The following is a 12,812-nucleotide window of genomic DNA, read 5'->3' on the forward strand; positions in this document are numbered from 1 at the left end:
GCCTGCTTCCCCCAAACCCAACCTACAGAAGATAAGCATTTATGCCACTCTGCACAAGCTTTCAAAATACACACACACACACATATACACATACACACATATGTGTGTGTGTCCACAACAACTAAATGTCTTAAAACCACTGAGACAGAGGCATTCTAGCACTCAGTTTTTGACATCACTAACCAAGTCAGGTACCAATAATGGCACAAAAAGTTCTCCAAAAACATGCTTACTACTGATGAAATAACTATATATTTCTCATTTTTGCTTAAAACTAAAGGGACTAAAGAACAAGTGAAAGTGTTATTCTCTCAGTCATGTCTGACTCTCTGTGATCCCATGGACTGTAGCCTGCTAGGCTCCTCTGTCCGCAGGATTCTCCAGGAAAGAATACTGGAGCGGGTTGCCATTCCCTTCTGCAGGGGATCTTCCCAGCCCAGGTATTGAACCTGGGTCTCCTGCACTGCAGGCAGATTCTTTACCATCTGAGCCACTAGGGAAGAGACCTCTGAAAAAGCTCTTCTGACAGACTCAGCAAGAGACAATGTAATCCCCAAGATTCATTCTATTTATTAATTAATTAATCAGGCCTGCATGGCCTGTGGGGTCTTTGTTCCCTAATCAGGGATTGAACCTGAGCCGTTGCAATGAAAGCATGGAGTCCTAACCATGGGGGAAATTGCCAGAGAATTCCCCTAAGACCAATATTAAGTTAAAAAGAATTCTAGAATGAGATCAATTGGAAATTTCAAAGATCCATAGTATCTCAAGCTCAGCTGTGCACAGCCCAGCAGGGGTGTCTCTAAGTAAGAAACAACTGAGAAAAAAAAGCATCTCCCTGCCATTAACATTAGACTAAAGCTAGAAACAGAAACCATCGTATACAGGCCATTCTTAAATATCAACATGGTCTCAGAGGTGGACGATGGGGTGGGGTGGCAGGGCTCAGGAGTAAAGGGTGGACAGGATTTGCAGCAACCTTTTATTTATTTTTTTAATGTTTTGACTGTGCCATGTGACATGTGGGATTCTAGTTCCCAGACCAGGGATCGAACCCGTGCCCCTTGCACTGGGAGAGTAGAGTCTTACCCGCTGGGCTGCAAGGGAAGTCCCTGTAGCAACTTTTTTAGAAAGCTTCTTCTCTCTCAAATTCATTTACTTGGTCTGTGCTGTGTTCACCAAAAAGTACAAATAAAATATATATTCATGAAATCCTAGGCATAAAAAAAATCTGATAATGAGCAGCAAACTTCAGAACATGTACAAGCATAAAAGATTTTGGTGATTTTCATTTTTATTCCTTAAGAGCTTTCCAATCCCATCTAATTCAAAATGACCATTTTTGTCAAAATGCATTAGCAGAAAGGGCCTGGCTTAAGCCTCTACCCCCACCCCCGCCCCTTTTTATTAAAATAAATTTTGGGCTCACTTGTTAGGCTCTGCAAATCCTCAGATTGGTCCCAGCAGTGCATTATTCCCAGGGAACCTCTGGGCTGAGTGCTGTGTGGCATGTGGCCAAAATACAAGACAATGTCTGGCCTCCCAGGCCAACTTGCCCCAGTGGTCTCGAAAATCTGGAACAGACCAGGCCCCTGACTTAGATTCATGGGATCATGATGAAAGTCAGGCTCTGGGTGAATCATCTTGTGTGCAGGCTACTTTCTTTTTCAGGGCATATATATATAGAGAGAGAGAGAGAAAAAGAGAGAGAGAGAGAGAGAGAGAGAGACACACACACACACACACACTCTCTATTAGACACATGCTATGCTATGCTAAGTCACTTCAGTGTCCGACTCTGTGCGACCCCATAGACGGCAGCCCACCAGGCTCCCCCGTCCCTGGGATTCTCCAGGCAAGAACACTGGAGTGGGTTGCCATTTCCTTCTCCAGTGCATGAAAGTGAAAAGTGAAAGTGAAGTCGCTCAGTCGTGTCTGACCCTCAGCGACCCCATGGACTGCAGCCCACCAGGCTCCTCCATCCATGGGATTTTCCAGGCAAGAGTACTGGAGTGGGGTGCCATTGCCTTCTCTGCTATTAGACACAAACCACTTTTAAATAACATTTTAAACTTTTTATTTTATATTGGTGTATAGCCGATTAACAATGAAAGGATAGTTTCAGGTGCACAGCAAAGGGACTCAGTCATGCAAATACATCTATCCATTCTCCCCCAAACTCCCCTGCCATCCAGGCTACCACATACTACTGAGTAGAGTTCCTTGTGCAATACAGTAGATTGCTTATCCATTTTAAATATAGCATATACACAAGCCACTTTAAGGAGTTGCCATACATTGTCTGATTTAATCTTTATAACTACCTGGTGACTTAGGCAGCGATATCTCTATTTTATAGTAAGGAAATTGAATATGAGAGGAGTTCTCATCTTAGTGCTGGAAACATGATTCAATCCAAGTCTACCTGATTTTTTTTTGCAGTTATAAACTTTTTATTCATGTAGCTGCATTATAAAGTATCTGCTGTTTTTTTTTATTGACGTATAGCTGATATACAATGTTGTGTTAATTTTTGCTGCACAGAAAAGTGACTTGTTTATACACATATATACATTGTATTTTATATATTTTTTAACATTATGGTTTGTCATCGGATATTGAATATAGTTTCCTGTGCTATGCAGGAGGATTTTGTTGTTTATCCATCCTGTTTCTAATAGCTTGCATCTGCTAACTCCAACCTTCCACTCCACCCTGCCCCAACCCCCTCCCCAATGGCAACCGCCAGACTGGTCTCTGTGTCTGTGCGTTTCTTTCTGTTCCACAGATAGGTTCTTGTACCTTGTATTACAGATTCCACATGTAAGTGATATCATATGGTTACTTGCTTCTTTCTGACTGACTTGGTGTGATCATCTCTAGGTGCGCCCAGGCTACTTCTGAAATAAGCACACTTGGTCCAGAATCACTGCTGTCTTGAGAGAAGACACTAGATGTCACTGCTCCCATGAAACGTCGGGAACCTGCTGGTAATGTGAGAGGTTCAATAGCCCTTTGAGTCCCATTATCATGCTTTGGGCTCTGCAGGGTTAGCACTGCACAGCCAAGAAGGTCCAAGGATCTGCCACAATTTTTTTTTTTTCTGAAAAACTCAAGACCTAGAGTCTGTCATACAGAGTGAAGGAAGTCAGAAAGAGAAAAATATCTTATATCAATGTGTATTTTAGGAATCTAGAAAACTGGTACAGATGAACCTATCTGCAGGGCAGAAACAGAGATGCAGAAGTAGGGAACAGCTGCGTGGGCCTGGGAGAGTAGCCCTGCCATATATCCATTACCATGTGTAACACAGCCAGTGGGAAGCTGCGGTGCAGCACAGGGAGCTCAGCTCGGTGCTCTGTGATGACCTGCGGTCAGGGATGGGAGGATGGGAGGCCTCAAGAGGGACGGGATACATGTATTCGTATAGCTGATTCATTTCATTGTACAGCAGAAACTCACACAACATTGAAAAGCAACCACATTAAAAAAAAAAAAATCCTTACTTGTTCACAGTTACCATTCCAAGCCTCCCCCCTCAGTCTCCTGTCACATCAACTGTCCCCAAATCCCCCCTATCCAACAACTGAACTACAGGCTGTCACAGCAAGGGTATGGTGGGCGACTTCCCTGAGTAGCTGGTAAATATTTTTCAGCGCAGCTCTGTGTAAGGTAAAGATGGCTGCAAAAGTTCAGTTTCTCTGTTTTTAACCCAATCCAGGCAGAATCACTTGTTTCCAAGTTAGTCGTAGGATTCTCGGTAGTTAAAAAAGAAAAAATATATTGAAATAAAGTAATGGGAAGTGAGATGTATGTGCATTTCTGGAGAAGGGTGACTACTTCCTCAGAAATGTTCAATCAAAAGATACAGGTGTGAAATAAAAGTTTAAGTAGATAAATAGCAGTATAAATAAGATCAACAGTACCCTTACCAGGAATAAGCAATGGAAGCAAAAATTCTGGAAATCCATTTATGTGATTTCCTGTGTGTTTGTGTGTAGAAGAAAAAATGGCAGAGAGATAATAACTTCTTGATCTTGGTTGTAGTCCTGTAATAATTCATTTCTCTGGTTCACTCATTTTAAAGTTCTTTGAATTAAAAAATCTAGGCAGTCAAGTATTTTTAAGGACACTTATAGATAAAAGTACTAGGGCTGTTTCATGAAAGACATGTAGTTTGAAGTCTGATGTGGAGTTTGAAAAACAACCTACCTTATCATTAACTAATTATTCTGTGTTCCCTGGTTGCTAACCTCTAATCAGAGGATGACAGGACATGAGTAATGGATGAGTATGGGTTTATACTGGATTTGTAGGAATTAGATTTTTACTAATAGAATTTTAAAGGAATACTTCTTGTTCAGAGAACAACATTTATGATAACCTGAGGAAATGATCAAGAATCAATCTTTTACTTATATTTATTTCATACACTTAAGTCTCTTAAGTATTTTAGTCAATACTACTAGGAAAAATTCATATAAAATGCAATATTAATAAAAGAACTTAGGACAAGAATGATCACATGGAAAATATCATGCAAGTTTCAGGGCAAGGAATCTATATTCACTTGCTAGATAAATCTCATAAAAGTTTCTTGTGTTTAAATTAAAAGAAAAAGAAGATGTACTGTGTTGAATAAAACATGCAATTTTAACAGCCAAGATGGCACGTGCAAATGAGGCAGAGTTGACCTCTTAGGAGTAATTCTACTCTGTATGAAGAAAACCAAGAAGTCTCACGTAACATATTTCTTTCTTGGTCTGAACTCTTGGCTTTTTGTTTTATTTGAGGCTGCATAAACTGAGTGACAATTACTTTCTTTTCCTCTACAGTCACTAGGACAATCCTCCACTTGGCACAGCAGCCTCACCCTACACGTGCCTCTGAAGATTCTTCCCTGTCTATCCTGTTATCTGGGGAAGGAGTCAGAGCTGGGAAAAGCAATATAATAAATAATTCTGTAATAATTTAACCTATAAGAGATGGAACCTGCTTTATCACACACACACATTAAAATGTGTCTTTTGGACATCTGACATTCCAAAGAATTTTGGGATTATATTATATACAAAAGTAGGTAAATACTGTAAGAGTATTTTTAATAAACTTTTCTATCTTTACAGTTTTTCACCACCTATAAATAATAAAAAGAGGAATCTCTTTTTAAAGATAAAATCTGATCCAAGTAAGTGTAGAAGCCAATAAAATTAATTCTGTGTAAAGAAATTTAAGAGTGTCAGGAAATAAAATGGGAAATACCCACAGTCATGGGTAAAGAGTTCAGAGTGAGTTAGCTGATTTAATTCAATAAGTCAAGAATCATGGAAATACATCAAATAACACAAGGAGCTAAAGCATGTGATCAAACAACTTAGTATTTTACATATGTTATCTTATTAAAAATTCAGAACCAGGTGGATGAATTACTCTTATTATCTCCATTTCATAGGAAAAAGAACACTGAAAGAAGAAAATCATTTAATTCCATGAGGTCATCCTCCAAGTTCATGACCAGTGAAACTCTGATCTGAGTCCGGATGGTTCTCTTGGCCATTAGGCTGTATTTCTTTAGAAGTAATCTAAAAGAGATATTTTGGGGTGTGCTACGACCACAGTGTTATAGATCAAGAAATAATTTCCCACTCCAATCTCTACAGCAATGTCACACAGAAAGTCACAAAATATGATGTGTGTCACTGAAAATGTATCAATAAAACTGAACACATTTCTACCAGTAGAGGATTTTACCCATGATCTTCTGTTTGTAGGAGAGATGGCAAGAATACACAGAAGAACTGTACAAAAAAGATCTTCATGACCCAGATAACCATGACGGTGTGATCATTCACCTTGAGTCAGACATCCTGGAATGAGAAGTCAAGTGGGCCTTAGGAAGCATCACTACAAACAAAGCTAGTGGAGGTGATGGAATTCCAGTTGAGCTATTTCAAATCCTAAAAGATGATGCTGTGAAAGTGCTGCATTCAATATGCCAGAAAATTTGGAAAACTCAGCAGTGGCCATAGGACTGGAAAAGGTCCGTTTTCATTCCAAACCCAAAGAAAGGCAATGCCAAAGAATGTTCAAAGTACTGCACAATTGTACTCATCTCACAAGCTAGAAAAGTAATGTTTAAAATTCTCCAAGTCAGGCTTCAACAGTACATGAACCAAGAACTTCTAGATGTTCAAGCTGGATTTAGAAAAGGCAGAGGAACCAGAGATCAAATTTCCAACATCTGTTGGACCACAGGAAAAGCAAGAGAGTTCCAGAAAAACATCTACTTCTGCTTTATTGTCTACACCAAAGCCTTTGAGTGTGTGGATCACAACAAACTGGAAAATTCTTCAAGAGATGGGAATAACAGATGACCTTACCTGCCTCCTGAGAAATTTGTATGCAGGTCAAGAAGCAACAGAACCGGACATGGAACAGCAGACCGGTTCCAAATTGGGAACGGAGTATGTCAAGGCTGTATATTGTCACCCTGCTTATTAACTTATATGCAGAGTACATCATGAGAAATGCCAGACTGGATGAAGCACAAGCTGGAATCAAGATTGCCAGGAGAAATATCAGTAACCTCAGATATATCTGCCTTATGGCAGAAAGCAAAGAACTAAAGAGCCCCTTGATGAAAGTGAAAGAGGAGAGTAAAAAAGTTGGCTTAAAGCTCAACATTCAGAAAACGAAGATCATGGCATCCTGTCCCATCACTTCATGGGAAATGGATGGGGAAATAGTGTAAATAGTGAGAGACTTTATTTTCTTGGGCTCCAAAATCACTGCAGATGGTGACTGCAGCCAGGAAATTAAAAGATGCTTACTCCTTGGAAGAAAAGCTATGACCAACCTAGACAGCATTTTAAAAAGCAAAGACATTACTTTGCTAACAAAACTCTGTCTAGTCAAAGCTATGGTTCTTCCAGTAGTCATGTATGGATGTGAGAGTTGGACTATAAAGAAAGCTGAGCGCCGAAGAATTGATGCTTTTGAACTGTGGTGTTGGAGAAGACTTTTGGGAGTCTGTTGGACTGCAAGGAGATCCAACCAGTCCATCCTAAAGGAGATCAGTCCTGAATATTCATTGGAAGGACTAATGCTGATGCTGAAACTCCAATATTTTGGCCACCTGACGTGAGAAACTGACTCACTGGAAAAGACCCTGATGCTGGGAAAGATTGAAGGCAGGAGGAGAAGGGGATGCCAGAGGATAAGATGGTTGGATAGTATCACTGACTCGATGGACATGAGTTTGAGCAAGCTCCCGGAGTTGGTGATGGGCAGGGAAGCCTGGTGTGCTACAGTCCATGGGGTCTCAAAGAGTTGGACATGACTGAGTGACTGAACTGAACTAAACTTCTGTTTGTAAGATAATCTCCATTGTGAAACGAAGTGGATAAATTATTCAAAAAATAGTATTTCTGAGTCTTCTATAATTAACATTTATGGGACTTCCTTGGTCGTCTAGCAGTTAAGACTCCACACTGCCAGTGCAGTGGGCCTTGGTCGATCCCTGGTCAGGGAACTAGATTCTGTATGCTACAAGTAAGTATCTCTTGCCACTACTAAAGTATCTAATTCAACTACTAAAGATACCACGTGCCACAGCTAAGACCTGGTGAAGCTAAATATTTTTTTAACATTCATTCCAAACATGGCTTTCAAGCATTATAAAATGAAACAGCACCAATTTTTGAAAGAGCAAAGACAACAGATTCTGAAAGACATAGGGTCAGCTTTCTGGTTTTACGGTGACTGATATTATACACAACTGCACACCACACTGAGAGACCAAAGGCATGAGAAAGTGTTGCTTAACAAGTGGGGAAACCACGGTCAAAGAGGTTAAGGACTCACTTTACTTAGTTGAGCCCCTGTCACCCGAAGGGTCTATCACAACTCAGTCCCTTTTATCTGCCCCAGGGGACTCCTCTGTATCCAGGCTTTGAATCATGTGAGCAGCTACCAAGAACCACAGATGAACAAGCCAGAAATGAGTTTTGACCACATTGCTCCCACAAGTGACCCTCTAGTTGTATGAGGTGACCATTTATACAGGCAGTGTTTTTCTGCCCTTTCTAGCTCATGGGCTTTTCCACAAACTCCCAAAGTGGAGGAATCTGAACTTGGGCTCAAACCCAAAACGTCTAACACTTTTGACCCAGATCACATACACTGTGTATACTTTCAGTCAGGACCAGAGTACTTGCTCTCAATCTGGTCCATAACTCAGTCTTCCTACTTTCAACCCAGTGATTTTCATTTCAAGGAGAATTACAGTTTTTTTTTTTTCTTTAGTCCTATTTCAAAAATCAAAAGTTAGCAAACTTAAAAGTAAAATCAGAGTCAGCGCTTGTTACAGAGCTGTCCTTTGCTGATCTGTGGGGGGAAAACGACCACTTGATAAGCAGCCCTGGGACAACTCATTATCCAAACAGAAAGCATTAAATTAGATTCCTACCTCATATCATAAACACAAATAAGAAATTTTTAAAAAACTCTATGTTTATTTATAAGAATATTTTTGTGCCCTTCTATTAGGGAAGCATTTCTTACAAGATGAGAAATGGAAAACATAAAGGAAAAAATTGTTAAAATTTAGAATTTCACAATTTAAAATTTATATGTATTCAAAAGTGTGGAAAGCAACCTATGGACTGAGAGTAGATATTTGCAACACTTAGAACTGCGAAAAGGTTACTACAAGGAATATATAACTCAATATGAATCTATATAAAAAAACAGACTCAGATATAGAAAACAAACTTATGCTGCCAAATGGGAAAGGGAAAAATGGAGAGATAAATTAGGAGTGTGGGATTAACAGATACACATTATTATACATAAAAGGATATTGGGATTGACATATATACACTCTAAGTATAAAATGGATAACTAATTAGAACCTACTGAAGAGCACAGGGAACTCTATTTAATGCTCTGTGGTGACCTAAATGGACAGGAATTTTAAAAAAGAGGGGATATGTGTACACGTATAGCTGATTCACTTTGCTGTACAGCAGGAAATAACACATTGTAAAGCAACTCTACTCCAATAAAAAATTTCAAAACAGAGATAAGCAACAAGGATTTACCATGTAGCACATGGAATTACCTTCAATACCTCGTTGTAACTTATAATGGAATATAATATGAAAAAAACTGAATCACTTTGTTGTACACCTGAAACACAATATTGCAAATCAACTGTATTCCAGTTACAAATAAAACTCAGCATGACTCAATACAAAATGCAAACAGCATGACAGATTATGGCAAAAGATATACATTTGAAATATAAAAGTAAACGTGGATCAGATGGACAAAAATGTGAACAGTCCAACATTTCCAAGTGTTGATAAGGACGTGGGGGAGTAAAAACCATTATACACTGCTGTCTGGGATGTGGAAATGCCACAGCTATTTTGAGAACAATTTGAGAACATCCAATAAAGTTAAAATATGCATACCTTAGAGCTGGGCCATTCCACTCCAAGGCACACCTTGAGCAGAGCTTCTCAATTAATCTACTGCAGCTAAACGAGTTCCAGGAGTAACTAAGGTATCAATCCACTCTGCTTTAGGGGCAGCTGAGGTCTGGAAGCTTGGGCCAGTTCCTGAAGCTGTGAACAGCCTGCAAAAAATATTATTTTCTGGGTTTCCCTGGTGGCTTAATGGTAATGAATCTGCCTGCCAATGCAGGAGACACGGGCTTGATCCCTGGTCCGGGAAGATTCTACATGCCATGGAGCAACTCAGCCAGTGAGCCACAACTATTGAGCCTGGGCTCTAGAGCCATGAGTCGCAACTACTAAGGCCACGCACCACAACTGCTGAAGCCCGTGCACCCTAGGGCTGGTGCTCTGAGACAAGAGAAGCCAGCACACTGAGAAGCCCTCGCACCACAACTACAGAGTAGCCACCGCTTGCCGCAGCTAGAGAAAAGCCTGTGCAGCAACAAAGACCCAGCACAGCCCCCAAAACTAATTAATTAAAAAAATCATTTCCTACATGAGCCATAACTCAGAGAAGGTTGGGAAAGACTTCCCTAGAGAAACTCCTGCACATTTTTACCCATATTCACGCCCCTTGGTATTCATAGAATCATCACTGGTCATAGCCAGAAGGACAAAAGAGGGAAACTAAATGCCCATCTACAGAAGAAGGAATAAATGAATCGTGCTAAATTCACACAATATAGTACTCCACTGCATGAAAATGAGTGAACCATTCCTATGTGTAACATTATGGGTGAATCAGAGCCATATTGTTTAGCAGGAAAAAAAAGTGTTAGAAGCATACTGTAGTATTCCACTCTTTATATAAAACTGAAACATGTACAAACATCTTATAGGAAGTTGTGTAAGACTTTCTCCGTGGTGTCTGTTGCTTAAAAATAGATACATACATGCTAAAAATATGAAAAATCCATGAAACTGACTTAAGAAATTGAGGGCTGTGATTTCTGCCAGTGGCTGGGGGCGGTGGGGCGGTGGGGGGTGGTGTGTTACACAAAGAGAATCAAGCATGTTAGCAATAAAAAAATGAATCCCCTTTATGAAGCTGGGTGATGGTGATGGGTATACTATGCTTCATTATTATTTAGGCCCTTTTGTATGTCTGTTGAACTGCATGATACATTTTTTTAAAAAGAAACCAGTTATTTCCTAATAAATGTTTATCTAAGGAATGGAGAATTATGCATTTCAAAGACTAATGCTCCAGAGATGATTCCAATGCCTAAGGAGAAAGTCAAACGTGTTATCTACTGTCACACTTCAAAACCAGCGGAGTCTCCTGCCTTCTGTTTTCCATTCTGGCTGCCATTGTTTCCCATTCTCCTCCTCTTCCACTCTTCTGTTTCTCTTACCCTTGCTCACCTGAAAGCCAGTTTACTGTATCTTCTCCCAGTCTCTTTATACACCAACAACAGTTATAATAGCTGACATTGATGGAGCTCTTATCATGAGCCAAGCCTCATTCTCGGTGCTTTGGATCTCACCTTATTTATTTTCACACAAATTCTGCAAGGTGGTTACAATGATGTCCGCTGACAGTTGAAGAAAAAGGAAATTACGAAGGTTGAGAAACTTGTCCAAAGGCACAGGAAAAGGGAGGACCCATGATCCAGACCCATATACTGAGACTTAAAGCCATATTCTTATCACCTCTGTTATTCCACTTTCCCTAATATGCATGCAACATATTCTATTAAAAAATTTTTTTTTTCATTTTTGGACACACCACATACCATGTGGGATCTCAGTTCCCCAACCAAGGATCAAACCTGGGTCCATGGCAGTGAAAGCCGAAGTCTTAACCACTGAACCACCAGGGAATTCCCACATGTGACATCTTCTAAATATTTCATATTGATTAAAAAAAAAATAAAACATTTAAGTTCCTTGAGATCAATTAAGATGACATAGTCTGAGAGGAAAACTTAACTGACTTTTAAATTTTGGCTTTCTAACAATAATATAGTCATAGTATATGGGATGGAGAAGGCAATGGCACCCCACTCCAGTACTCTTGCCGGGAAAATCCCATGGGCGGAGGAGCCTGGTAGGCTGCAGTCCATGGGGTCGCTAGGAGTCGGACATGACTGAGCGACTTCACTTTCCCTTTTCACTTTCATGCATTGGAGAAGGAAATGGCACCCCACTCCAGTGTTCTTGCCTGGAGAACCGCAGGGATGGGGGAGCCTGGTGGGCTGCCATCTATGGGGTCGCACAGAGTCGGACATGACTGAAGCAACTTGGCGGTATATGGGATGTAAGCAACAAATCGAGGAAGTGAGAGTCCTTTACTATAATTGATTTTCTGGCAAGGAAACCAAGGTTTAGAAAAGGTAATTCTAACTTAGAGTTACAGTTGATGAGTAGCAGAGCCAGTGCTTAAATCCAGGTCTTCTGTACAATCCAAAAGTCCAGGTTCTTAACCACTACTACACTCCATTTATTGCCTCTACAGATTCACATTCCACCCCAGTTGCCACCAACTCTCAAAGTCTACTGGGAATGAATTCTTCACCTTTGTCCAAAGAGGACTAAATTAAGAGTGGTGTACAGTAACTAAGCTTAATTAGCACACTATTGACAACTATGATACAATTGTTGTTGTTCGGTCGCTCAGTCGTGTCTGACTCTATGACAGCATGGACTGCAGCACGCCAGGTATCCCTGTCCTTCACCATCTCCTGGAGTTTATATGTGTACATACACATGTAAACGTGTGACTGCTTATACTTCTTTCTACAGAAAGAGAGAGCTACATTATCTCCTTCACATCCTTACACTGGCTTAAAATTAATTATAGTCACCAACTTGAGTCTATGTCACTACAGTCTAAAAATCTGAGTACTCGCCTGGCATGTCCCAACCCTGCCACACTCCCAAATGAAGCCCCCAAAAACGTGTGTAAGAACAGTTCACTTTCAAACTGAGGGATAGAACATTCTCTCCTTCTGTAAACTTAGACGGGATTTTTTTCCATCAACTTTAGCAAAGCTTAAGTGCCTCATGGTATTAAAAAAAAAAAAAAAGACATCCTTTGTCCCCCTCTATCCATTTCAAAACTCAAACATTTATAAATAGCTTTTGCTAGTTGTCAATGACAAAACACTATTTTCTACTTTGCAGATCCAAGCTATTTTAATATTTTTATCTTCACAAAAAATAAAAGTCTTGATTTTTTTTCCAGATTATGTTTGATTTTTCCTGTTAAATGTGTCCAAAGTGATATTCAGCACATAAACTGCTCAAGAAAATTAATGGTTTTGGAAATACTAGTTTCTAAGTTTAAAG

The 12,812-nt window shown here is 39.9% G+C and overlaps 1 protein-coding gene across 9 annotated transcripts in view; it reads right to left on the reverse strand.

The window, feature by feature from the left end:
- The window catches only part of CACNB2 (calcium voltage-gated channel auxiliary subunit beta 2), a 431,110-nt gene that overhangs the window by 333,948 nt on the left and 84,350 nt on the right, over nucleotides 1-12,812 (reverse strand). Inside the window, exon 2 of one of the 9 annotated variants that reach the window (XM_044928073.2) lies at nucleotides 9,477-9,640. The exons of the other annotated variants lie outside the window; for them this stretch is intronic. The gene's annotated coding sequence lies outside the window, so the exon portion shown is untranslated. The remainder of the gene's footprint in view (nucleotides 1-9,476; nucleotides 9,641-12,812) is intronic. 9 annotated transcript variants of the gene reach the window in all.

This window comes from Bubalus bubalis, chromosome 14 (genome assembly GCF_019923935.1).
Source record: "Bubalus bubalis isolate 160015118507 breed Murrah chromosome 14, NDDB_SH_1, whole genome shotgun sequence".
Classification (NCBI taxonomy): domain Eukaryota; kingdom Metazoa; phylum Chordata; class Mammalia; order Artiodactyla; family Bovidae; genus Bubalus; species Bubalus bubalis.